Genomic DNA, 24626 nt, shown 5'->3' on the forward strand with positions numbered 1-24626 from the left:
ATTAAGCATTTTCCCATAAGTTCTGGGTAATTTTGAAACCTTATTTTCAGAAGTATATTTTGCAGTTTGACTATTAAAATCTTAAGTTTTCTTAACCCTTGATGGTGTAAAAAAATCCGTTGAAGACTGAAATACCTCCAAATTTTTTCCAATTACATATGGGCTACATAGGTTAGTATAAAAACAATTGTGTTATACAATCAAAGAGAAAATAAACTAAACCACTAGGTAATTCAGCCTTGTATTAAGAGGTAGCATGACAAAGTAAGTAAAAACACTGAAATCATAATTTGAAGCAAAACCATTCATAATTTGTAAATTAGGCAATCTGAATAAACCCTCAGAGATCATATGAACAGCCATTTTTATTTATTGACTACTAAACCAAGGCCACAAGAAGTTAAAAGACTTTTCTAAGATAATATTGGAAGCTGGGAAATAACAGAGCAAAGGGTAGAATCCATACTTTTATTTTTCTTACCCCTTACTAGCAGAGTTGATTTTTTTTTTCAAATTAAAAATGGGTGCAAAATAAAAAATGCCTATTTAGAAGTCAGAAAGTTATGTCTCCTTTTATTAGGAGAAAAATACAATTATAAAAAGACCTAACTTGTATGGATAAATTCATAAAGGTTAGTTCCATTCAATGAAATCATCTGGATAATAGATAAACATCTTGCCCAAATAAGAATTTGTCCACTGACAGTTGGAGAGGTCTCTCTTCTTGTCATATCTAATAAGTCAACAAGGGATTGATAGTAACTCCCTACAAGATGAAAAGTGAAAAGCCACACTCCTTTCATATGTAATTAGTGCTTGAATATGTCCCTGGTGTTTATGTATGTGTATGTCTGTGTGTGTATATATACACATGTGTGTCTTCATGTGGTCATGTTCAAAATTTAGAACAGTATCTGAAATTTCAAAGGGATCAGTGAAATAACCCCAGAGAGAAGTGCTGTGATTCTCTCTCACAAAGATCAAAGGGAAATACGTATTTTATACAAAAATCTGGGTCATCTAACAAAACCTAAAAGAAAAAATCCACTATATTTCAAAAATGGAAATAGTCCAATCACAGAGCCAAGGTGCTACAAGAGATTTTCATTTCAGTATCTTCCAATTACCTCAGAAACATCATTTCCCCCTTATTCATCATCTACTAGAAATGGAATTACAGTCCTCTTGGCATGTTTCTTTAAATTTTTCTTAAAAAGGAATATTAAAAAGAGCAAACATTTCATATTAACAACCATTCATTGAGTTGTGTCACAATATCCATTGAACATGTATTATGTGCCAGAATCTGTATTAGGCATTGAAGTTACAATGAGAAGATAAAGTTGAAAGGGCACATAACCTTATGGAGCTCACACTGTGTATCACAGGAAGCTCACACTGTATAATATCACAGGAAGAGGGTCATTAGTCAAATACTTGTATTAATAGATGAATGAAAAATTACAACCTGAGATAAATGTTCTGAAGGAAATGAATCTGGCTTTATGACAGAATAACACATTTTAAATTGAGAAGTAAGGGAATTGTTTTCTTTTTTTTTCATTGCATTTTATGTTTATTTATTTTTGCTTTCATAGTGCATATTCTGTTCACGCAAAAGGTGCAAAGGACAGGAAGCAAGGGTTTAACTTGGCTGATGAAAAATCAAGCAAGGGTGACACTTCTAGTTCCATGAACAACCTACAACTAGGAGGACTTCGAAGTTATAGCTGGTACCACAGAGCACACCCAGCTTCTCTGCTGTCTCCTCCTGGGACCTTTGGCTAGGTGACAGAAGCTTCGAAGACAGTGGCCTCTAGTGGACTTTGAGAAGTCGCTTAAAAAAAAAAAAAAAGGTGTTTTGTTTTTTTTTGTTTGTTTGTTTGTTTTTCCTTTGAATCATGGTAGCTGCATCACAAAAGCTCCAATCAAGAGGGTGGTAAAAAGAAGGCACAGGTCATTGCAAATACCAGGTTTTCTCTTTCTCTCTCTTGTAAATATACCATCATATATAAGCTAAAATTTATCTTAGGGTGGCGGGGTCGGCTGGCAGGGGAAGAGATGGGTCGGACCTAAAATTGCATATGTAATAGAATCCTAGGGGGGACACAAAGTGAGGCAGTTTTCTGCCTGAAGCAAAAGAATGGGACACTCGCTCTGGTCTAGGGAATTGTTTTCTAAGGAAGTAACACACCTAAGCTAAGACCTCAAGGGTGAGCAGCCATTAACTACATGAAAAAGAAATAATAGTGTTTGTAAAGAGAAAGCATGGTTTATTAGAGAAATTGAAAACCCTGTGGGGCTGTGTTGTAGAGTGCAATGGAGACTGTATCATTGTTAAGACTAGAGAGATAGGCTGGGGTTAGACAATACAAAGCTTCTCAGGCTCTATTAACTATTATTTAAACTTTTTTCTAAGAGGAATTGACACGTAAACTGACCAGATTAATGCTTTAAAAAGATTACCTCAGGTACAGTGTGAAAAAATGTGTTGTTTTTCTGATTGACTTATTTCACTCAGCATAATACCCTCCAGTTCCATCCATGTCGAAGCAAAAAATTAGTGAAAGGGAATAAAGGGAAAGGAGAGAAAATGAGTGAAAATGTCAGTGAGGGTGACAAAACATGAGACACCTAACCCTGGGAAACAAACAAGGAGTAGTGGAAAGGGAGGTGGGCGCGGGGTTAGGGTGATGAGCACTGAGGGGGGCACTTGGCGGGATGAGCACTGGTTATGCTAAATGTTGGCTAATTGAACTCCAATTAAAAATATTTTTTTAATTAAAAAATTAAAAGAAACAAAGAAAAAAATGTGTTGAAAATGAGCCATTACGAAATGAAAATGTTTAGGAGACCATTTTGAAAAGTAAGTAAGAGACAGTGATAGCTTAGATAAATATGATAGCAGAGGAAATACAAGGAAATGGACTTAGTGACCAAACAGACATGGAGAGAGGGCAGTACAATACAAAGGGATGTTTAAAGAATGATGCTAAGATATCTTGCTTGAAAAAAATGGATAGAGGATAATAACACTAATCTAAATTAGGAAGAATAAGGCTAAGAACTAGATTAGCAGAGAAAATCAAAAGTTCAATTTTACACATAAAAGCCTTAAGATGCCAGAAACATAACCAAGCGACGATGTAAAGAAAATGGTTGACTGTATGTTCTAGAACTAAAAGGAGGTAGTTTGACTGGAGATATTAATTTGTAAGTCATACATGTATGATTAACAAATAAAGCCATTTGTGGGTATGGATGAGATCATCAAGGACAGAATAAAAAGTGAAAATAGAAAAGGACAGGAATCCTTGAGGAACTCTGACATTTAGTGATCTAACAATGAGAGTAAGCCTGCAAAAGATGTAGAGAAAGAGGAACCAGAGAGGGAAAAGGAAAATCAGAAAGTGAGTGGTTATAAAACACAAAAGAAAATAGTTCAAATAGGTGAGAATCTGATTTATATAGAATCATGCTTAAAACTCAAGTGAAATGAAGATTAGGAGGACACTTGTGATGAGCACCGAGTATTATATAGAAGTGTTGAATCACTAAATTCTATACTTGAAACTAATATTACACTGTATGTTAACTAACTGGAACTTAAATAAAAACTTGGAAAAAAAGATGGAAAATGCCTATTAGTAGCTTTAATACAATAGGTGGGAGCAACAAAGACTATGAAGTCAAGAGAGTTTACTTCAGTTTAGTTTAGTTGTGTTTTAAATGGGAGTGACTTGAGCATGTTTAAAACTAATGGGAAAGATCTAGTTCAAAAGAAGAGTGTGAATATACCTGAAAGAAAATAAATGTTTGAAGGCGGTTTAGCACCACCTTCAGCCCAGGGCCTGATCCTGGAGACCCGGAATCCAGTCCCACATCAGGCTCCCTGCATGGACCCTGCTTCTCAGCCTGTCTCTGCATCTGTGTGTGTGTGTGTGTGTGTGTGTGTGTGTGTGTGTGTGTGTGTCTCATGAATAAATAAATAAAATCTTTAAAAAAGAAAATAAATGTTTGATAATGCAAAACAGTAAAGGAATAAATTACAGAGCATAGCTTGAGGTAACAGATCCTAGTTCTGTTTTAAGGACAAGAAATGATAGGAGCAGATAGTATTATGTTGGGGAATTGAAGAAACTCCCATGTATGACTACTATAAGCCAAGTTGATCTTTAGCCCCTTTTATGAAATGATGGAAATTGCAGGACTGAATGGAATCTGAGATGATAAGGTAGTTTTCAACTGTTCTGAAAATATAGGGAGGGGCAATTTTTGGTTATCACAATAACTGGCAGTTACTACTGGTATTTAATGGGTAGGGATCAGGGATGCCAAATAATAAAGAATTACTCTGCCCAAAAAGCCTATCAATAATGACTCCATCCTTTTTTTGAAGTTATAAAAAAAAAAAAACTGGGAACAAGAGATTGGCTGATATCAATTCAGTAAGGTATAAAGGGCAATAACTCAGACTCAAATTGCATAATTCTCTAAGTCCTTGTTCTTCTAATGGATAAAGATGTGGTACACACACACACACACACACACACACACAAACACACACAGGAATATTACTCAGCCATAAAAGGAATGAAATCTTGCCATTTGCGACAACATGGATGGAGCTAGAGGATATTATGCTACATGAAACAAGTCAGTCAGAGAAAGACAAATATGATTTCATTCAAAACAAAGGGAAGAATAAGGGTAATGAATTCTACATATCACATAGTTTTCTATTAGAAAAGTTTGCCTTTGTATGCCCTTTTGAAATCTCAATTCCTATTTATTCTTCTAAAGATTTTTATTTACTTATTTTTAGAGAGAGAGGATGAGCAGGGGGGGAGAGGCAGAAGGAGAGAACAATGAGAATCTCAAGCAGATTCCATTATGAGCATGGAGACCCACATGGGGCTTGATCACATGACACTGAGACCATGAACTGAGCTGAAATCAAGAATTGGACCCTTAACCAACTGAGCCCTCCCCCCCCCATTTATTCTTAAACCCTTAACTAACTGACCACACAGTCTAAATTCATTAATACTTGATTTTATCTGTCTGGACTTAACATGTCAGCACCCTAACATGGAAAGGTAGTTGATGGAATACCAGTTTTATAGACTTTAAATGCATGCATACCTAACAATTCCATTACACGATCTAACAGCAAGGGTGAGTGATGTCTGTTCAACTTCTATAGACAGAGAGAAGAGAGAGAGAAAGAATGAGGCTAAAATAATAAATGTAAGGAAGGAGAGAAAATGGAGAGTCAGAAGTTGTCCAAAATATTTTTTGGTTTGTTAAACAAAGGTAAGGTTGAACAAAATATGAGAAGGAGATGTGATTTGCCCTAAATTTTACATGTAGGAACAAGAGGTTTAAGAACTTTCAACCCAAATAAAAAAACCTGAGAGGGAATATAGAAAAAAATGGCTTTAAATAACAACAAAATCTACTGTTTTCAAATACGCCTGCACACTACTTGGTCATTTTCAAACCATTTTAAAAATGCATCCCCATAAATTTACTATTTTCTCATTATTTCAAAAATAAGGCAAGAAGCAATTAATAAATTCCATTAACATTAACAAAACTCCAAAGAAAGTCAGGGATATCCTAACTGTTCATTAGCTCTTTGGTGCTTTCAAATGACAGACATGCATTTCTGTGACACTGGTTTCTTTAACACATCAAAAAAGCATGTCACCCCAAGAGTTTCCTTTCAAATTTGGAACTATGAAATTTTTTATAAATGCATCTGAACTGGCCAATGTCAGGGGAACATCTTATTCATGCAGTTTTCACAAGCAATTTTATGTAATTCTCACTTTTTAGGTAACATTTGAGTTTTGAAATTACACTAAATTTATTCTGACATTTGAAAAATTATTACATAATCCTTTTGTGGGATAGAACCACATCCTTTTAATGATGCTTATCATAGTAAGAAAGCTTCCCTGTGTTAGCAGGTTTCTCTAAAATACCTATTTATTTAAAACGCTGACCCCACATTTGCATTTTTAAACCCATCTAAAGTAATATCTATTTTCACTTGCCTTAATTCATTCTACTCAGTCTACCAGGGATAGATCAAAATTACTGCTTCTAAAATAAATATGTCAAATCAACCAGACAAAGTGACATGTCCTCACATAACGCATTTTTTTTTATTTTATACTATTACATTCTGTCCATTTGAAAGTGCAAAATATAGATGTGAAACAACATTTCATTCCACATGGTTAAATCTCTGTCTTAACTAGTATATCTGGTTATGTGAAGCAATGGGTAAACCAAGGCCATAGTTTAAAGAAAACAAAAGTGTACCCTTGATTTTAAAGCTTTAACATGTTACTAACTTATATCCATATTCCAAATTAACATTTTAATTAAGTTTTTATTTTAATCCCAGTATACTTAATGTACAGTGTGATATTAGTTTCAGGTATACATGACACTGTTTCCAGAATCCATTCATCACCCAGTGATCATCACTGGTGGCTTCTTAATCCCCATCTCCTATTTAACCCATCCACCTCCACTTCCACCCTCCGGTAACCATCAGTTTTTTCTCTGTAGTTGGGTCTGCTTCTTGGTTTGTCTCTCTCTCTCTCTCTCTTCTAACCATGCTCATTTCTTTTTTTTTCTTTTTGTACATTCTACATATGAATGAAATCATATGGTACTCATCTTTCTGTGACTTACTTCATTTAGCATTATAATCTTTAGCTCCATTCATGACATTGAAAATGGCAAGATTTCATTATTTATGCCTGAATAATATGTGTGTGTATATACATATCACAACTTGTTTGTCCATTCATCAATTGATGGACCACTTGAGCAGCTTCCACGACTTCACTATTGTATATAATGCTGCTATAAACACAGGAGTGTATGTATCCTTTGAATTTGTGTTCTTGTATTCTACAGATAAATACCTAGTAGTGTGATTGCTCGATCATAGAGTAGTTCTATTTTTAATTTTGAGGAAACTTCATCCTGTTTTCCACACTAGCTGCACCACTCTGCCTTCCCACTAGCAGTGCAAGGGGATTCCCTTATCTCCACATCTTCACCAACACCTGTTGTTTCTTGTGTTGCTGATTTTAAGCATTCTGGCAGGTGTTAGGTGATAGCTCATTGTAGTTCTTTGCATTTTCTTGATGGTAAGTGATGAACACATTTTTATGTGTCTTTTGGCCATCTGTATGTCTTTCTTGGAGAAATATCCATTCATGTCATCTATTCATTTTGAACTAGATTATTCATGTTTTGGGTGGTGTATAAGCTTTGTATATATTTTTTTAAGATTTTATTTATTCATTCATAGAGATGCAGAGAGAGAGAGAGAGAGAGAGAGGCAGAGACACAGGCAGAGGGAGAAGCAGGCTCCATGCAGAGCCCGAGGTGGGACTCAATCCAGGGTCTCCAGGATCACGCCCTGGGATGCAGGCGGCGCTAAACTGCTGCGCCACCGGGGCTGCCCAGCTTTGTATATTTTGGATACTAACTCTTTATTGGATATGTCACTTGTAAATATATTTTCCCATTCCATAAGCTGCCTTTTAGTTTTGTTAATTGTTTTTGTTTACTGTGCAGAAGTTTTTTATTTTGTTATGGTCCCAATACTTTATGTTTGCTTTTGTTTCCTTTGCTCCAAGAAACATATCAAGAAAAAAGTCGATATGACTGGTGTCAAAGAGGTTACTGCTGGTATTCTCTTCTAGGATTTTGATGGTTTTAGGTCTCACATTTAGGTCTTTAAACCACCTGGATTTCAATTTTCTGTATGGTGAAAGAAAGTGCCTGGTTTCTTTCCTTTGCATGAAACTGTCCAGTTTCCCAACACAATATGTTGAACAGACTGCTCTCTTCCATTGGATATTCTTTCCTACTTTGTTGAACATTAATTTACTATTTAGTTGTGGATTTATGTCTGGATTTTCTACTCTGTTCTATTGATATATGTGTCTATTTTTGTGTCTGTACCACTGTTTTGATTACTACAGCTTTGTAATATATCTTGAAGTACAGAATTATGATGTCTCTAGCTTTGCTTTTCTTTTTCAAGGTTACTTTGGCTATTAGGGTCTTTTGTGGTTCCATACAAAGTTTTCAGTTGTTTCTTTTAGTCCTATTGAAAAATACTGTTAGTATTTTGATAATGATTGTACTAAATCTATAGTTAGCTTTGGGTAGTTTACACATTTTTAAAATATTTGTTTTTCCAATCCATGAGAATGGAATATCTTTCCGTTTCTTTGTGTCATCATCAATTTCTTTTCTCAGTATTCTATACTTTTCAGAGTACAGAACTTTCACATCTTTTGTTAAGTCTATTGCTAGGATCTTATAATTTTTGCAGCAATTGGAAATGAGATTGTTTTCTTAATGTCTTTTTTTCTGCTTCATTATTGTTTTATACAAATAAAGCATTTATATACACTGATTTTGTATCCTATGACTATTGAATTCATTTATCAGCTCTAGCAGGTTTCTGTGTGTGTGTGTGTGTGTGTGTCTGTGTGTCTGTGTGTCTGTGTGTACGTAGCTTTTTAGACTATGTAGAGTATCATGTCATCTGCAAATAGGGAATATGGTACTTCTCCTTGCTGATTTGGATGCCATTTATTTCTTTTTATTGCCTGATTGCTGTGGCTAAGACTTCCAGTAGTATACTGAATAAAAGCTCTGAGAGTGATGATCACTGTCTTGTTCCTGAACTTAAGGGAAAAGCTCTCAATTTTCCTCCATCAAGCATGATGTTAACTCTGGGTTTTTTATGCATGGCCTTCATTATGTTGAGGTATGTTCTCTCTAAACCTACTTGTCTAATGATTTTTTTTTATTATGAATACAAGTACTTTGTCAAATTCTTTTTCTGCATCTATTAAAATGATCATATGGTTCTAATACTTTCTCTTACAGATATGATATATCTCATTGATTGATTTGCAAATATTGAATCACACTTGCACCCCAGGAATAAACTCTATGTCATCATAGTGAATGATTTTAATGTATTATCAAATTCAATTTGCTAGTATTTTGTTGAGAAATTTGCATCTAAGTTCGCCAGAGATATTGGTCTCTAGGTTGTTTTTTAGTGGTATTCTTCTCTGGTCTGGTAGGGTAATGCTGGCCCAAAGAATGAATTTGGATGTTTTCCTTCCATTTCTATTTTTAGAATAGTTACAGAAGAATAGGGATTAACTCTTCTTGAAAGATAGTTTGCCTATGAACCCATGCAGTCTGGACTTGTTTCTTGGCAGGTTTTAAAAATATATATATATTATTATTATTATCTATTAAATTTCTTTGCTAGTTATCAGTCTGTTCAAATTTTCTATTTCTTCCTATTTCAGCCTTGGTAGTTGATGTGTTTTTAGGAATTTATTCATTTTATCCAGGTTGTCCAATTTGTTTTCATATAGCTTTTCATAATATTCTCATATAATTGTTTGTATTCCTATGGTATAGGTTATTTCTCTGATCTCATTTGTGACTTTATTTATTTGAATTATTTTATTACCTGATAAATTTGCATAGACACTTATCAATTTTACTAATATTTTCAAAGAACTAATTGCTGGCCTCATTAATCTGTTCTATATTTTTTCTAGTTTCTATATCATTTATAGTTTTTGAACATTTCCTTTCTTTTGCTGGTTAGTTTTGCATGCAGTTATTTTTCTAGCTCCTTTAGGTGTAAGGTTATTTGAGATTTTTCTTGCTTCATGAGGTAGGCCTGTATTGCTATAAACTTTGTAATTTAAATTCAGTTAGCCAATAAATACTGCATCATTAGTTTCAAATCTAGTTTTCAATAATTCATCAGTTGCATATAACACCCAGTGTTTATCACAGCTTCTTAGAACTGCTTTTGCCTCATCCCAGAGGTTTTTTTTCCCCCAGAGGTTTTAATACATTGTGTTTTCATTTTCATTTGTTTCCATTTGTTTTTTAAATTTCTTCTTTGATTTTCTGGTTGACCTATTCATGGTTTAGTAGCATGTTATTTAACCTCCATGTATTTGTGCTCTTTCTAGATTTCTTGTGTTGATTTCTAGTTTCATAGCTTTGTGGTCAGAAAATATGTCTGGTATGACATCAATCTTCTTGAATTTCTACAGGCTTGTTTTTTGGCCTAATATGTGATCTCTTCTCCAAAATATCCCATGTGCACTTGAAAAGAATGTGTATTCTGCTGTTTCAGGATGGAATATTCCAAATATATCTGTTCAATATACCTAGACCAGTATGTCATTGAAAGCCACTGTTACCTTGATTTTATATTTGGAAGATCTGTGAATTGATGTTAGTGGGGTTTTATAGTCTCCTACTATTATTTTATTATTACCAATTAGTTACTTTATGTTTCTTATTAAATACTGTATGTATTTAGGTGCACTTGTGTTTGGTGCTTAATTACAATTGGTATATCTTCTTGTTTGATTGTCCTATTTATTATTATATAGTGCCCTTCTTCATCTCTTGTTTCAGTCTTTTTTAAAAATCTATTTAGGAGAGCTTCACTGGCTTAGTCAGTGGAGAATGGGACTCTTGATCCTGGGGTTGTGAGTTTGAGCTCCATATTGGGTGTAAAGATTATTTAAAAATGAAATATTTGAAAAATAAATATCAGCTATTTTGTCCAATATATGTATTGCCAGTCTGACATTCACTTGAAATGTAAATGTTTCTCCATTCCAACTTTAATCTGTAGGTATCTTTTAGTATAAAATGTGTCTCTCTCTTATATGAAGCATATAGATAGATCCTGCTTTTTTTTTTCCTTAAATTTAGACTCAAGTTAGTTAATATAAAGTGTAGTACAGACTTGAAGAGTATAATTTAGTGATTCATCACTTACAGATAACACCCAGGGTTCATCACAAGTTTGATTTCCTTAATGCCCATCACCCACTTAGTCTGTCACCCCATCATAGCCCACTTAGCCCATCATCTGTTTTGTTTCTTAAATTCTACATATCAGTGAAATTATATGGTATTTTTTTCTCTGCCTTATTTCACTTAGAAAATACACTCCAGCTCCACCCATGTCCTTGTAAATGGCTTGATTACATTCTTTTTATGGCTATTTGTTTATTTATTTATTTATGAGCAAGCATGAACTATAGAGAGAGAGAGAGGGAAGGAGAGAAAATCTGAAGACTCCATAATGAGCACAGAGCCTGATGGAGTGCTTAGTCTCACCACCACAAGACCATAACCTGAGCTGAAACCAAAAGCTGGCTCCTTAACTGACTGAGACACCCAGGTGTGCCTATATAACATCTTCTTTATCCATACATCAGTCAATGGACATTTTGGCTCTTTCTATAATTTGGCTACTGTTGACAGAGCTGCTACAAACATTGCTGTGTATCTGCCCCTTTGAATCAGCATTTTTGTGCCTTTTAGATAAATACCTAGTAATACAATTGCTGGGGCATAGGGTAAATCTATTTTTAACTTTTTTTTAACTTTTTAAGGAACTTCCATACTGTTTTCCACAGTGGCTGCACCAGTTTGGATTCCTATCAACAGTGAAAGAGGGTTCACCTTTCCCCACATTCTCATCAACATCTGTTGTTTTTGTTTTGTTTATTTTAGCCATTCTCACAGTATGAGGTGGCATCTCATCGTGGTTTTGATTTGCGTTTCCCTGATGATGAATGATGTTGAATTTTTTTTTTAAGATCTTGTTTATTCATTAGAGACACAGAGAGAGAGAGGCAGAGACACAGGCAGAGGGAGAAGCAGGCTCCATGCAGGAAGCCCAATGCGGGACTTGATCCCAGAACCCCAGGATCACACCCCAAGCCAAAGGCAGATGCCCAACCACTGAGCCACCCAGGCATCCCTGAATTTCTTTTCATGTATTTTAGGCATTTATATATCTTCCTTGGAGAAATGTCTGCTCATGTCTTCTGCACACTTCTTAATTGGAGTCTTTTTGGAGTGCTGATTTTGATGAGTTTGTTATAGATTCTGAATATTAGCCCTTTATCTGATATATTATCCCATTCCTTTGGTTCTCTTATAGTTTTTTCATTGTTTTCTTTGTTGTGTAGAAGCTTTTTATCTTGATGAGGTCCTGATAGTTCATTTCTGCTTTCGTTTGCCTTGCCTCTGGAGACATGCCTAGTAAGAAGTTGCTGCTGCCATGGTCAAAGGGGTTGTTGCCTGTGTTCTTCTCTAAAATTTTGATGGTTTCATGTCTTAGACTTAGTTCTCTCATCCTTTTTAAATTTATTTTTGGGGATCCCTGGGTCGCGCAGCAGTTTGGCGCCTGCCTTTGGCCCAGGGCGCGATCCTGGAGACCCGGGATCGAATCCCACATCGGGCTCCCGGTGCCTGGAGCCTGCTTCTCCCTCTGCCTATGTCTCTGCCTCTCTCTCTCTCTCTGTGACTATCATAAATAAATTTAAAAAAATTAAAAAAAAATAAATTTATTTTTGTGTGTGATGTAAGAAAGTGGTATAACTTCATTCTCTCCATGGCACTGTCCTTTTTTTTCAGCACCATGTGTTGAAGAGACTTTTTTCCATTGGACATTTCTTTTTTTGCATTGTCAAACATTAAATTTACCACATAGTTGTGGGTGCATTTCTGGAACTCTATTCTGTTTCCTTCATCTATGAGTCTGTTTTTGTGTGAGTACCAATCTGTCTTTATAAGTATAGCTCTGTACTAGAGCTTGAGGTCTAGAATTGTGGTGTCTCCTGCTTTGCTTTTCTTTTTCAACATTCTTTTGGTTATTCAGGGTCTTTTCTGGATCCATACAAATATTAGGATTGCTTGCTCTAGTTTTGTAAAAAAAAAATCTGAAAAATTATTTTATTAAAAAAATCTGGTGTTATTTTCATCAGGATTACATTGAATGTATAGATTGCTTTGAGTATTATACAAAATTAAACAATATTTGTTCTTCCAATCCGTAAGCCCAGAATGTTTTTCCACTTCCTCCAGTCTTCTTCAATTTCTTTCAAAAGTGTTCTATTGTTTTCAGTGTATACATTTTTTGCCACTTTGGTTACATTTATTTGTAAGTATCTTACTGTTTTGGGCACAATTGTAAATGGTGTCGATTCCTTGATTTCTCTTTCTGCTGCTTTGTTATTGGTGTACGGAAATGCAACAGATTTCTCTGCATGAATTCTATATCCTGCGCCTTTGCTGAATTTATTTATAAGTTCTAGCAATTTTTTGGTGGAGTATTTTGGAGTTTTTACATAGTGTATCATATGATCTGCAAATAATTAGTGTTTGAATTCTTCCTTGCTGATTTGGAGGCCATTTCTTTTTGTTATCTGATTGCTAAGGCTAGGTGTTCCAGTATTCTGATGAACAACAGTGGTGAGAGTGGCCATCCTTGTTATGTTCCTGACCATACAAGAAAAGCTCTCAGTTTTTCCACATTGAGGATGATATTAGCTGTGGGTCTTTTGTATATGGTCTTTATGATGGTATGGTCCTTCTAGACTTACTGTACTGAGGGATTTTTATCAAGAAATGTGCTATATTTTGTCAAATGCTTTTTCTGCATCTATTCATCTATATGGTTCTTTTTCTTTCTTTTATTAATGTGGTGTATCATGTTCATTGTTTTGCAAATAATGAATCATCCCTGAAGCCATGGAATAAATTCCACTTGATCCTGGTGAATAATTATTTTAATGTATGGTTGGACTTAATTTCCTAGTAATTTATTAGTCTTTACTATTCCCCTTTTTATGCTGGCTTTACGCTTTATTTGCTATTCTTTTTCCAGCCCCTTTAGGTGTAAGGTTAGGTTGTGTATTTGAGACTTCCTTCTTGATGAAGGCCTGTATTACTATATAATTCCCTCCTAGGACAACCTTTTCTGCATACCAAAGGTTTTGGAATATTGTGTATTCATTTTCATTTGCTTCCATGTATCTTTTTCTTCTTTCTTATTTTCTTGGTTAACCCATTCATTTTTAAGTGGGATGTTCATCAACCTCCATGAATTTGTGATCCTACCACTTTTTCATTCCTGTGGTTGTAATCAAGTTTCATAGTATTGTGGTCTGAAAATAGGCATGATATGATTCAATCATTTCATACTGGTTAGGGCCTCATTTGTAATGCAGCATGTGATCTATTGTGGAGAATGTTCCATGTGTACTCAAACAGAATGTGTTTTCTGCTGCTTTAGGATGAAATGTTCTGACTATATCTGTAAAGTCCATTCATACTGGTCAAGTAAGTCATTCAATGTCATTGTTTCCTTATCAATAGTCTGCATAGACAATCTGTCCATTGCTGTGATTGGGATGTTCAAGTCCCCTACTATTACTGAATTATTATTAATGAGTTTTCATAAATGTTACTATTGATTTATATATTTGGGGACTTCCAGTTGGAACATAAATATTTACAATTGTTAGATCTTCTTATTGGATAGACCCTTTTATTATGATATATTGCCCTTCTTAATCTCTTACTATATGTTTTTGGTTTATTTTTTTAATAATAAATTTATTTTTTTATTAGTGTTCAATTTGCCAACATACAGAATAACACCCAGTGCTCATCCCGTCAAGTGCCCCCATCAGTGCCCATCACCCATTCACCACCACCCCCGCACTCATCCCCTTCCACCACCCCTAGTTCGTTTCCCAGAGTTAGGGGTCTTTATGTTCCGTCTCCCTTTCTGATATTTCCCACACATTTCTTCTCCCTTCCCTTCTATTCCCTTTCACTATTATTATATTCCCCAAATGAATGAGAACATATAATGTTTGTCCTTCTCTGATTGACTTATTTCACTCAGCATAATACCCTCCAGTTCCATCCACGTCTAAGCAAATGGTGGGTAATTGTCATTTCTAATGGCTGAGAAATATTCCATTGTATACATAAACCACATCTTCTTTATCCATTCATCTTTCGATGAACACCGAGGATCCTTCCACAGTTTGGCTATTGTGGACATTTCTGTTAGAAATATTGGGGTGCAGGTGTCCCAGTGTTTCATTACATCTGTATCTTTGGGGTAAATCCCCAACAGTGCAATTGCTCAGTCGTAGGGCAGGTCTATTTTTAACTCTTTGAGGAACCTCCACACAGTTTTCCAGAGTGGCTGCACCAGTTCACATTCCCACCAGCAGTGTAAGAGTGTTCCCTTTTCTCCGCATCCTCTCCAACATTTGTGGTTTCCTGCCTTGTTAATTTTCCCCATTCTCACTTTTGTGAGGTGGTATCTCATTGTGGTTTTGATTTGTATTTCCCTGATGCAGAGCATTTTCTCCTGTGCTTGTTGGCCATGTCTATGTCTTCCTCTGTGAAATTAATGTCCGTGTCTTTTGCCCATTTCATGATTGGATTGTTTATAGATCTTGGATACTAGCCCTGTATTTGATAGGTCATTTGGAAATATCTTCTCCCATTCTGTAGGTTGTCTTTGAGTTTTGTTGACTGTATCCTTTGTTGTGCAAAAGCTTCTTATCTTGATGAAGTCCTAATAGTTCATATTTGCTTTTGTTTCTTTTGCCTTCGTGGATGTATCTTGCAAGAAGTTAATGTGGCTGAGTTCAAAAAGGGTGTTGCCTGTGTTCTCCTCTAGGATTTTGATGGAATCTTGTCTCACATTTAGATCTTTCATCCATTTTGAGTTTATCTTTATGTATGATGTAAGAGAATGCTCTAGCTAACTTCTACTGCATGTGGATGTCCAATTTTCCCATAACCATTTATCGAAGAGACTGTCTTTCTTCCAGTGGAGAGTCTTTCCTGGTTTGTCGAATCTTAGTTGACCAAAAAGTTCAGGGTCCACTTCTAGATTCTCTTTTCTGTTCCATTGATCTATGTGTCTGTTTTTGTGCCAGTACCACACTGTCTTGATGACCACAGCTTTGCAGTACAACCTGAAATCTAGCATTGTGATGACCCCAGCTATGGTTTTCTTTTTTAATATTCCCCTGGCTATTCAGTGTCTTCTCTGATTCCACACAAATCTTAAGATTATTTGTGGCAACTCTCTGAAGAAAGTCCATGGTATTTTGATAGGGATTGCATTGAACCTCTCAATTGCCCTGGGTAACATTGACATTTTCATGATATTAATTCTTCCAATCTATGAGCATGGGATATTTTCCCATCTCCTTGTGTCTTCCTCAATTTCTTTCAGAAGTGTTCTGTGGTTTTTAGGGTATAGTACCTTTACCACTTTGGTTAGGTTTATTCCTACGTATCTTATGCTTTTGGGTGCAGTTGTAAATGGGATTGACTCCTTAATTTCTCTTTCTTCAGTCTCATTCTTAGAGTATAAAAATGCAACTAATTTGTGGGAAATGATTTAGTATCCTGCCACACTGCCAAATTGCTGTATGAGTTCTAGCAATCTTGGGGTGGGGACTTCTGGTTTTTCTATGTAGAGTATTATGTCATCTACAAAGAGGGAGAGGTTGACTTCTTCTTTGACAATTTGAATGTCTTTTATTTCTCTTTGTTCCCTGATTGCTGAGGCTTGGAATTCTAAGACTATGTTGAATAGCAGTGGTGAGAGTGGACATCCCTGGCATGTTCCTGGTCTTATGGGGATGGCTCCCTGTGTTTCCCCATTGAGAATGATATTTGCTGTGGTCTTTTCATAGATGACTTTTAAGGAGCTGAGGAATGTTCCTTCTATCCCTACACTCTAAAGAGTTTTGATCAGGAATAGATGCTGTATTTTGTCAAATGATTTATCTGCATCTATTGAGAGGATCATAGACTTCTTTTTTTCTCTTTCTGATATGATCAATCACATTGATTTCTCCATGAGTGTTGAACCAACCTTGATCCCGGGGTAAATCCCACTTGGTCACGATGAATAATCTTTTTTTAAATAATAAATTTATTTTTTATTGGAATTCAATTTGCCAACATACAGAATAACACCCAGTGCTCATCCTGTCAAGTGCCCCACTCAATGCCCGCAACCCAGTCACCCCCACCCCTGGTACGTTTCCCAGAGTTAGGAGCCTTCCATGTACAGTCTCCCTTTCTGATATTTCCTACCCATTTCTTCTCCCTCCCTTCCCCTCCATTCCCTTTCACTATTATTTATATTCCCCAAATGAATGAGAACATATAATGTTTGTCCTTCTCCGATTGACTTATTTCACTCAACATAATACCCTCCAGTTCCATCCACGTTGAAGCAAATGGTGGATATTTGTCATTTCTAATGGCTGAGTAATATTCCATTGTATACATAAACCACATCTTTATCCATTCATCTTTCGATGGACACTGAGGCTCCTTCCACAGTTTGGCCATTGTGGACATTGCTGCTAGAAACATCGGGGTGCAGGTGTCCCGGCGTTTCATTGCATCTGTATCTTTGGGGTAAATCACAAGCAGTGCAATAGTTGGGACATAGGGCAGGTCTATTTTTAACTCTTTGAGGAACCTCCACACAGTTTTCCAGAGTGGCTGCACCAGTTCACATTCCCACCAGCAGTGTAAGAGGGTTCCCTTTTCTCCACACCCTCTCCAACATTTGTGGTTTCCCGCCTTGTTAATTTTCCCCATTCTCATTGGTGTGAGTTCGTATCTCATTGTGGTTTTGATTTGTAATTCCCTGATGGCCAGTGATGCAGAGAATTTTCTCCTGTGCTTGTTGGCCATGTCTATGTCTTCCTCTGTGAGATTTCCCTTCATGTCTTTGCCCATTTCATGATTGGGTTGCTTGTTTCTTTGCTGTTGAGTTTAATAAGTTCTTTATAGATCTTGGAAACTAGCCCTTTAAATGATACGTCATTTGCAAATATCTTCTCCCATTCTGTAGGTTGTCTTTTAGTTTTATTGACTGTATCCTTTGCTGTGCAAAAGCTTCTTATCTTGATGAAGTCCCAATAGTTCATTTTTGCTTTTGTTTCTTTTGCCTTCGTGGATATATCTTGCAAGAAGTTACTGTGGCCGAGTTCAAAAAGGGTGTTGCCTGTGTTCTCCTCTAGGATTTTGATGGAATCTTGTCTCACATTTCTATCTTTCATGCATTTTGAGAGTTTATCTTTGTATATGGTGCAAGAGAGTGCTCTAGTTTCATTCTTCTGCATGTAGATTTCCAATTTTCCCAGCACCATTTATTGAAGAGACTGTTTTTCTTCCAGTGGATAGTCTTTACTCTTTTTTCGAATATTCGTTGACCATAAAGTCGTGGGTCCACTACTGGATTCTCTATTCTGTTCTATTGATCTATGTGTGTGTTTTTATGCCAGTACCACACTGTCTTGATGACCACAGCTTTGCAGTACAACCTGAAATCTGGAATTGTGATGCCCCCAGCTATGGTTTTCTTTTTTAAAATTCCCCCTGGCTATTCGGGGTCTTTTCTGATTCCACACAAATCTTAAAATAATTTGTTCTAACTCTCTGAAGAAAGTCCATGGTATTTTGATAGGGATTGCATTAAATGTGTAAATTGCCCTGGGTAACATTGACATTTTCACAATATTAATTCTGTCAATCCATGAGCATGGAATATTTTTCCATCTCTGTGCCTTCCTCAATTTCTTTCAGAAGTGTTCTATAGTTTTGAGGGTATAGATCCTTTACCTCTTTGGTTAGGTTTATTCCTAGGTATCTTATGCTTTTGGGTGCAATTGTAAATGGGATTGACTCCTTAATTTCTCTTTCTTCAGTCTCATTGTTAGTGTATAGAAATGCCACTGACTTCTGGGCATTGATTTTGTATCCTGCCACGCTGCCAAATTGCTGTATGAGTTCTAGCAATCTTGGGGTGGAAGCTTTTGGGTTTTCTATGTAGAGTATCATGTCATTGGTGAAGAGGGAGAGTTTGACGTCTTCTTTGCCAATTTGAATACCTTTAATGTCTTTTTGTTGTCTGGTTGCTGAGGCTAGGACTTCTACTACTATGTTGAATAGCACTGGTGATTGTGGACATCCCTGTCTTGTTCCTGATCAAAGGGGAAAGGTTCCCAGTGGTTCCCCATTGAGAATTTATTTTCAGTGGGCTTTTCGTAGATGGCTTTTAAAATGTTGAATAATGTTCCCTCTATCCCTACACTCTGAAGGCTTTTGATCAGGAATGGATGCTGGATTTTGTCAAAGGCTTTCTCTGCATCTATTGAGAGGATCATATGTTTATTCGTTTTTCTCTTGCTGATATGATGAATCACATTGATTGTTTTACGAGTGTTGAACCAGCCTTGTGTCCCGAGATTAAATCCTACTTGGTCATGGTGAAGAATTTTCTTAATGTACGATTGGATCCTTTTGGCTAGTATCTTGTTGAGAATTTTTGCATCCATGCTCATCAGAGATATTGGTCTATAATTCTCCATTTTGGTGGTGTCTTTTTGTGGTTTTGTAATTAAGGTGATGCTGGCCACATAGATTGAGGTTGGAAGTACTCCATCTCTTTCTTCTTTCCAAACACCATTAGTAGAATAGGTATGGTTTCTTCTTTAAACGATTGATAGAATTCCCTTGGGAGGCCATCTGGCCCTGAACTTTGTGTCTTGGGAGGTGTTTGATGACTGCTTCAATTTCCTCCCTGGTTATCAGCCTGTTCAGGTTTTCTATTTCTTCCTATTCCAGTTTGGTAGTTTGTGGTTTTGAAGAAATGTGTCCAAGGTTTCTGGATTGCATAATTTATTGGCGTAAGCTGCTCATAGTAAGTTTTTAAAATCCTTTGTATTTCCTAGGTATTGGTGGTGATCTCTCCTTTCTCATTCATGATTTTATTAATGTGAGTCTTTTCTCTCTTCTTTTTAATAAGGCTGTCTAATGGTTTATCTATCTTATTAATTCTTTCAAAGAACCAACTCCTAATTTTTTTTAATCTGTTCCACAGTTCTTCCTGTCTCAATTTTGTTGAGTTCTGCTCGAATCAGGGTATAGGATCTATTTGCTGTTTTTTCTCTAGCTCCTTTAGGTGTAAGGTTAGCTTTTGTATTTGAGTTCTTTCCAGTTTTTGGATGGATGCTTGTACTTCGATGTATTTCCCCCTCAGGACAGCTTTTGCTGTATACCAAAGGTTTTGAATGGTTGTATCTTCATTCTCATTAGTTTCCATGAATCTTTTTAATTCTTCCTTAATTTCCTGGTTGACCCTTACATCTTTTAGCAGGATGGTCCTTAACCTCTACGTGTTTGAAGTTCTTCCAAATTTCTTGTTGTGATTTAGCTCTAATTTGAAGGCATTATGGTCTGAGAATATGCAGGGGACGATCCCAATCTTTTCATATCGGTTCAGAACTGATTTGTGACCCAGTATGTGGTCTATTCTGGAAAAAGTTCCATTTGCACTTGAGAAGATTGTGTATTCAGTTGCGTTTGGATGTAAAGTTCTGTAGATATCTGTGAAATCCATCTGGTCCAATGTATCATTTAACCTCTCATTTCCTTGGAGATGTTGTTTTTAGGAGAGCTCTCGAGTGTAGAAAGCGCTACATTGAAGTCACCAAGTATAAGTGTATTATTATCTAATTATGTCTTAACTTTGGTTATTAATTGATTGATATATTTGGCAGCTCCCACTTTCGGGGCATATATATTGAGGATTGTTAAGTCCTCTTGTTGGATAGATCCTTGAAGTATGATATAGTGTCCCTCCTCATCTCTCACTACAGTCTTCGGGGTAAATTTTTGTTTATCTGATATAAGGATGGCTACCCCTGCTTTCTTTTGAGGACCATTTGAATGGTAAATGGTTCTCCAACCTTTCATTTTCAGGCTGGAGGTGTCCCTATGTCTAAAATGTGTCTCTTGTTGACAGCAAATATATGGGTCCTGCTTTCTTATCCAGTCTGATACCCTGCGCCTTTTGATGGGGTCATTAAGCCCATTCACGTTCAGAGTTACTATTGAAAGATATCAATTTAGTGTCATCATGATACCTATGCAGTCCCTGTTTTTGTGGATTGTTCCATTGGACTTCTTCTTAAAGGGGAGTTTTAAGAGTCCCCCTTAAAATTTCTTGCAGAGTTGACTTGGTGGTCACATATTCATTCAGTTTCTTCCTGTCTTGGAAGATTTTTATCTGTCCTTCTATTCTGAATGAGAGCCTTGCTGGATAAAGTATTCTTGGTTGCATGTTCTTCTCATTTTAGGACCCTGAATATATCCTGCTAGCCGTTTCTGGCCTTCCAGGTCTCTGTGGAGAGGTCTGCTGTTAATCTGATAGTCCTCCCCATATACGTTAAAGGTTTCTTGTCTCTTGCTGCTTTAAGGATCTTCTCTTTATGTTTGGAATTTGCAAGCTTCACTATTGTCAAGATGTTGAACGGTTTTTATTGATTTTAGGGGGGATCTCTCTATTTCCTGGATCTTAATGCCTGTTTCCCTTCCCAGATTAGGAAAGTTCTCAGCTATGATTTGTTCAAATACATATTCTGGACCTCTGTCCCTTGCAGCGCCCTTGGGAACCTCAATTAAACATAGATTTTTCTTCTTTAGGCTGTCATTTTTTTCCCTTAATCTATCCTCATGATCTTTTAATTGTCTCTTTTTTCCTCAGTTTCCCTCTTTGCCATCAGCTTGTCTTCTATGTCACTCACTCGTTCTTCCACCTCTTTAACCCTCGTCGTTAGGACCTCTAGTTTGGATTGCATCTCATTTAATTGCTTTTTAATTTTCAGCCTGATTAGCTCTAAATTCTGCAGTCATGAAGTCTCTTGAATCCTTTATAAGTTTTTCTAGAGCCACCAGTAGCTTTAAAATTGTGCTTCTGAATTGGCTTTCTGACATTGAATTGTATTCCAAATTTTGTAACTCTGGGAGAGAGGACTGTTTCTGATCCTTTCTTTTGTGGTTAGTTTTTCCTTCTAGTCATTTTGCTCATTGCAGAGTGTCCAAAAACAATTTGTCTTGGAAAAAGAGAGAAAAATTAAAAAGCGGGGTAAGGACAAACAGAAAACAAAAAACAAGGGGGAGTATCTTATGATTCTATATAATGTAAGCCCCTAGACTTCCCCTGGAATTTTCCAGCGCTGCTTGGTCAATAACTTGCTTTTCCCCTGTCTTTCCAGCTGGTTTGCTGGTGGAGGAGCCTGATGTGCTGATTCTCAGGTGTGTGCACCTGGGGGAGCTGTGCACCCCCAACCAGGTGCTGGGCTCAGTGGGAGCTGTTTATCCTATGAGGCCCCTACTCAGTCCCAGGTACAAAGTGACACCAGGAGGAGGAACAACAGTGGTGTCAACCAGGTCTCCAGCTCTGGAATCAGCTCCCACAGTAACAACTGCAGCTCTCAGTCTGCAGTTGTTGTTGCTCCGGGGGTAGTGGGCACGGATCTGCACAGCTCGGGGCCGCCTGGCTGCAGGAGCATCCTTGCTCACCTGTGTCCTCCCGGCCTCCGCCTGTCCGGGGGTGAGCCCTGGATCTTGGGCTGTGTCCTCCAGCACCCTGGTCTCCGGGATCTGTGCCACTGGAATCAGGCTCTTGGGGCCACGCAGCCCCCGCTCCATGGAGCCCCCACTGGAGCTGCTCCGGGGCCCTGCGGGGTGCAGGCTCCAGGACTTTAGGGAGCTCAGCCCACGGTGTGTGGTGTGCTCTCCCCTGGGGCGCAGTTCCTCTGTTTGTGCCCCTGGGAACCTGGGGGCTCCACTGCCCCTTCTGGGATACTGCCCAAGTTCCCTGCGAGAGCCTTTCTGTCCTCTTCATGCCTTTCCGTCCAGGAAGATTGGTAAAGCTCCTCCTTCTCAGGGACTGGGCTTTTCTGTACTGGCGGCCCTCGCCGCTGGCCTTAGCCCGGCTCCTCGTGGGGGCCCCTTCCCCTTGGATGCCCTTTTATTTCTTTTTTTTTTCCATCTTCCTACCTTGATAGAAGCGCGAACTCTTCTCACTGTAGCATTCCAGCTGTTCTCTCTTTAAATCTCAGGCCAGGAGAGTCTCCCGTCTCCCGTCTCCGGCCGCCACCGCCGCCTGGAGTCCTGGAGCCTGGAGCGACGTCAGTGCCATTGCAGGCATCAAAGCATTGATTAGTTTGTCCTTTGGAGGAGCAATTGGGCTTATGTTTTTGATGCTTGGATGTGCCCTTCCAATATACAACCAATACTGGCCTCTCTTTGTTCTGTTGTTTTACATCCTTTCACCTGTTCCATTCTGCATAGCGAAAAGATTAGTGGAAGACATAGATGCTATGAATAACACTTGTAAGGAACTTGCCATATTTCTTACAGCAAGCATTGTTGTCTCAGCTTTTGGACTCCCTGTTGTGTTTGCCAGAGCACATCTGATTGAGTGGGGAGCTTGTGCACTTATTCTGAACAGGAAACACAGTCATCTTTGCAACTACACTGGGCTTTTTCTTGGTCTTTGGAAGCAATGATTACTTCAGCTGGCAGCAGTGGTGAAAGGAATTACTTAACTATTGTCAAATGGACTTCTTTTTTTTTCAAATGGATTTCTTGTCATTTGTTGGCCATCCACACACACAGGAGATGGGGTAGGAATGCTGAGTGGTACAGCAAGCCTCTTGGGGGTATTCTAGGTGCTCCCTTCTCACTTTTATTGTAAGCATACTATTTTCACAGAGACTTGCTGAAGGATTAAAATTATTTTCTCTTTTGGAAAAGCTTGACTGATTTCACAATTATCTCTAGTATGCTTTTTGTGGTGTCCTGCCGAATTTAAATATTTATGTGTCCCTGTTTAGTTATTTTTTTAAATCAGTATGCAATGTTAAGCCTTTTTAAAATGTAAAAACCATTTGCATTGGTTAGGAATTAGATTTCTGCTGGCTATTACTGGGCTAAAAGATATCTTTGTCTTAAAATTATTTAACCTCCATTGCAAAAAGTTAAAAGTTTTCAATTCGTCAGAATGACATCGCTCCCAATTTTATGCAAACATGCAGACTGTTGGCATACCTTATAGCCTGTATACTCAGTGCAAATATAGCTGCATTTTTACCTCAGAGGGGCCAAGTATTAATGCCCATGCCCTCCATAAGGGTTGCTGGTTTTGCCAGTGAGCAGGTGTTTTAAGAATTGAAAATAATCTTATGGAATTGCTACAAAGGAGTGCTTTTCTTCTCAGTTGTTAGAAGAATTTATTGTTAAAGGTAAGTGTGTAAAACCAGATTTCTGAGATGGTTTTTATTTATGTTTATTATAGTTAAAGTAGAGTGAGTTGCATTGTGGGAAGAAACGACGTTGAAATTCCATGTTTTTGAATCCTCTTTCTATTTATAAGTGAAATGTTTGATCCTCTATCAGCCTTTCATATTTTACCATGTATGAAATGGACTTACATGGAACTACTACTGATAAGGGAAAGTTGTATGTTTGCGTCACCTAGACCAGAAAACCTTTACCTGTTTCCTCCTTTTAAGTTATTTTATACATTGCATATATTAAGTAAAATAACTTTTCAAATATAGTTTAATAACACTTAAATTAGAGGTGTTTATCTCACCTGGAAAGTAATTGCTATGCCATACATGCCAAGTGCCCCCTGCCCCGCAAGGCCTTGACATGATTAACAAGTGACTTTGTTAGTCTTGCAGAGAAGTGATGCATTAACAATTTAAGATTTTAAGATTTAGACCATGGTAATTGTAGTTCTTATTCTCTAGGGTTATATCATATGTAATTTAAAAATATTTAAGACAAATTTCCTGTATACCTCTCAACTT

At 37.2% G+C, this 24626-nt stretch overlaps 1 protein-coding gene and 1 pseudogene across 2 annotated transcripts in view; one reads left to right on the forward strand and one right to left on the reverse strand.

The window, feature by feature from the left end:
* The window catches only part of SH3BGRL (SH3 domain binding glutamate rich protein like), a 339550-nt gene that overhangs the window by 16886 nt on the left and 298038 nt on the right, over positions 1-24626 (reverse strand). The gene's annotated exons all lie outside the window — the stretch shown is intronic.
* On the forward strand, positions 7695-23343 carry LOC140627813 (leptin receptor overlapping transcript-like 1 pseudogene; annotated as a pseudogene).

This window comes from Canis lupus, chromosome X, assembly GCF_048164855.1.
Source record: "Canis lupus baileyi chromosome X, mCanLup2.hap1, whole genome shotgun sequence".
Classification (NCBI taxonomy): Eukaryota; Metazoa; Chordata; class Mammalia; order Carnivora; family Canidae; genus Canis; species Canis lupus.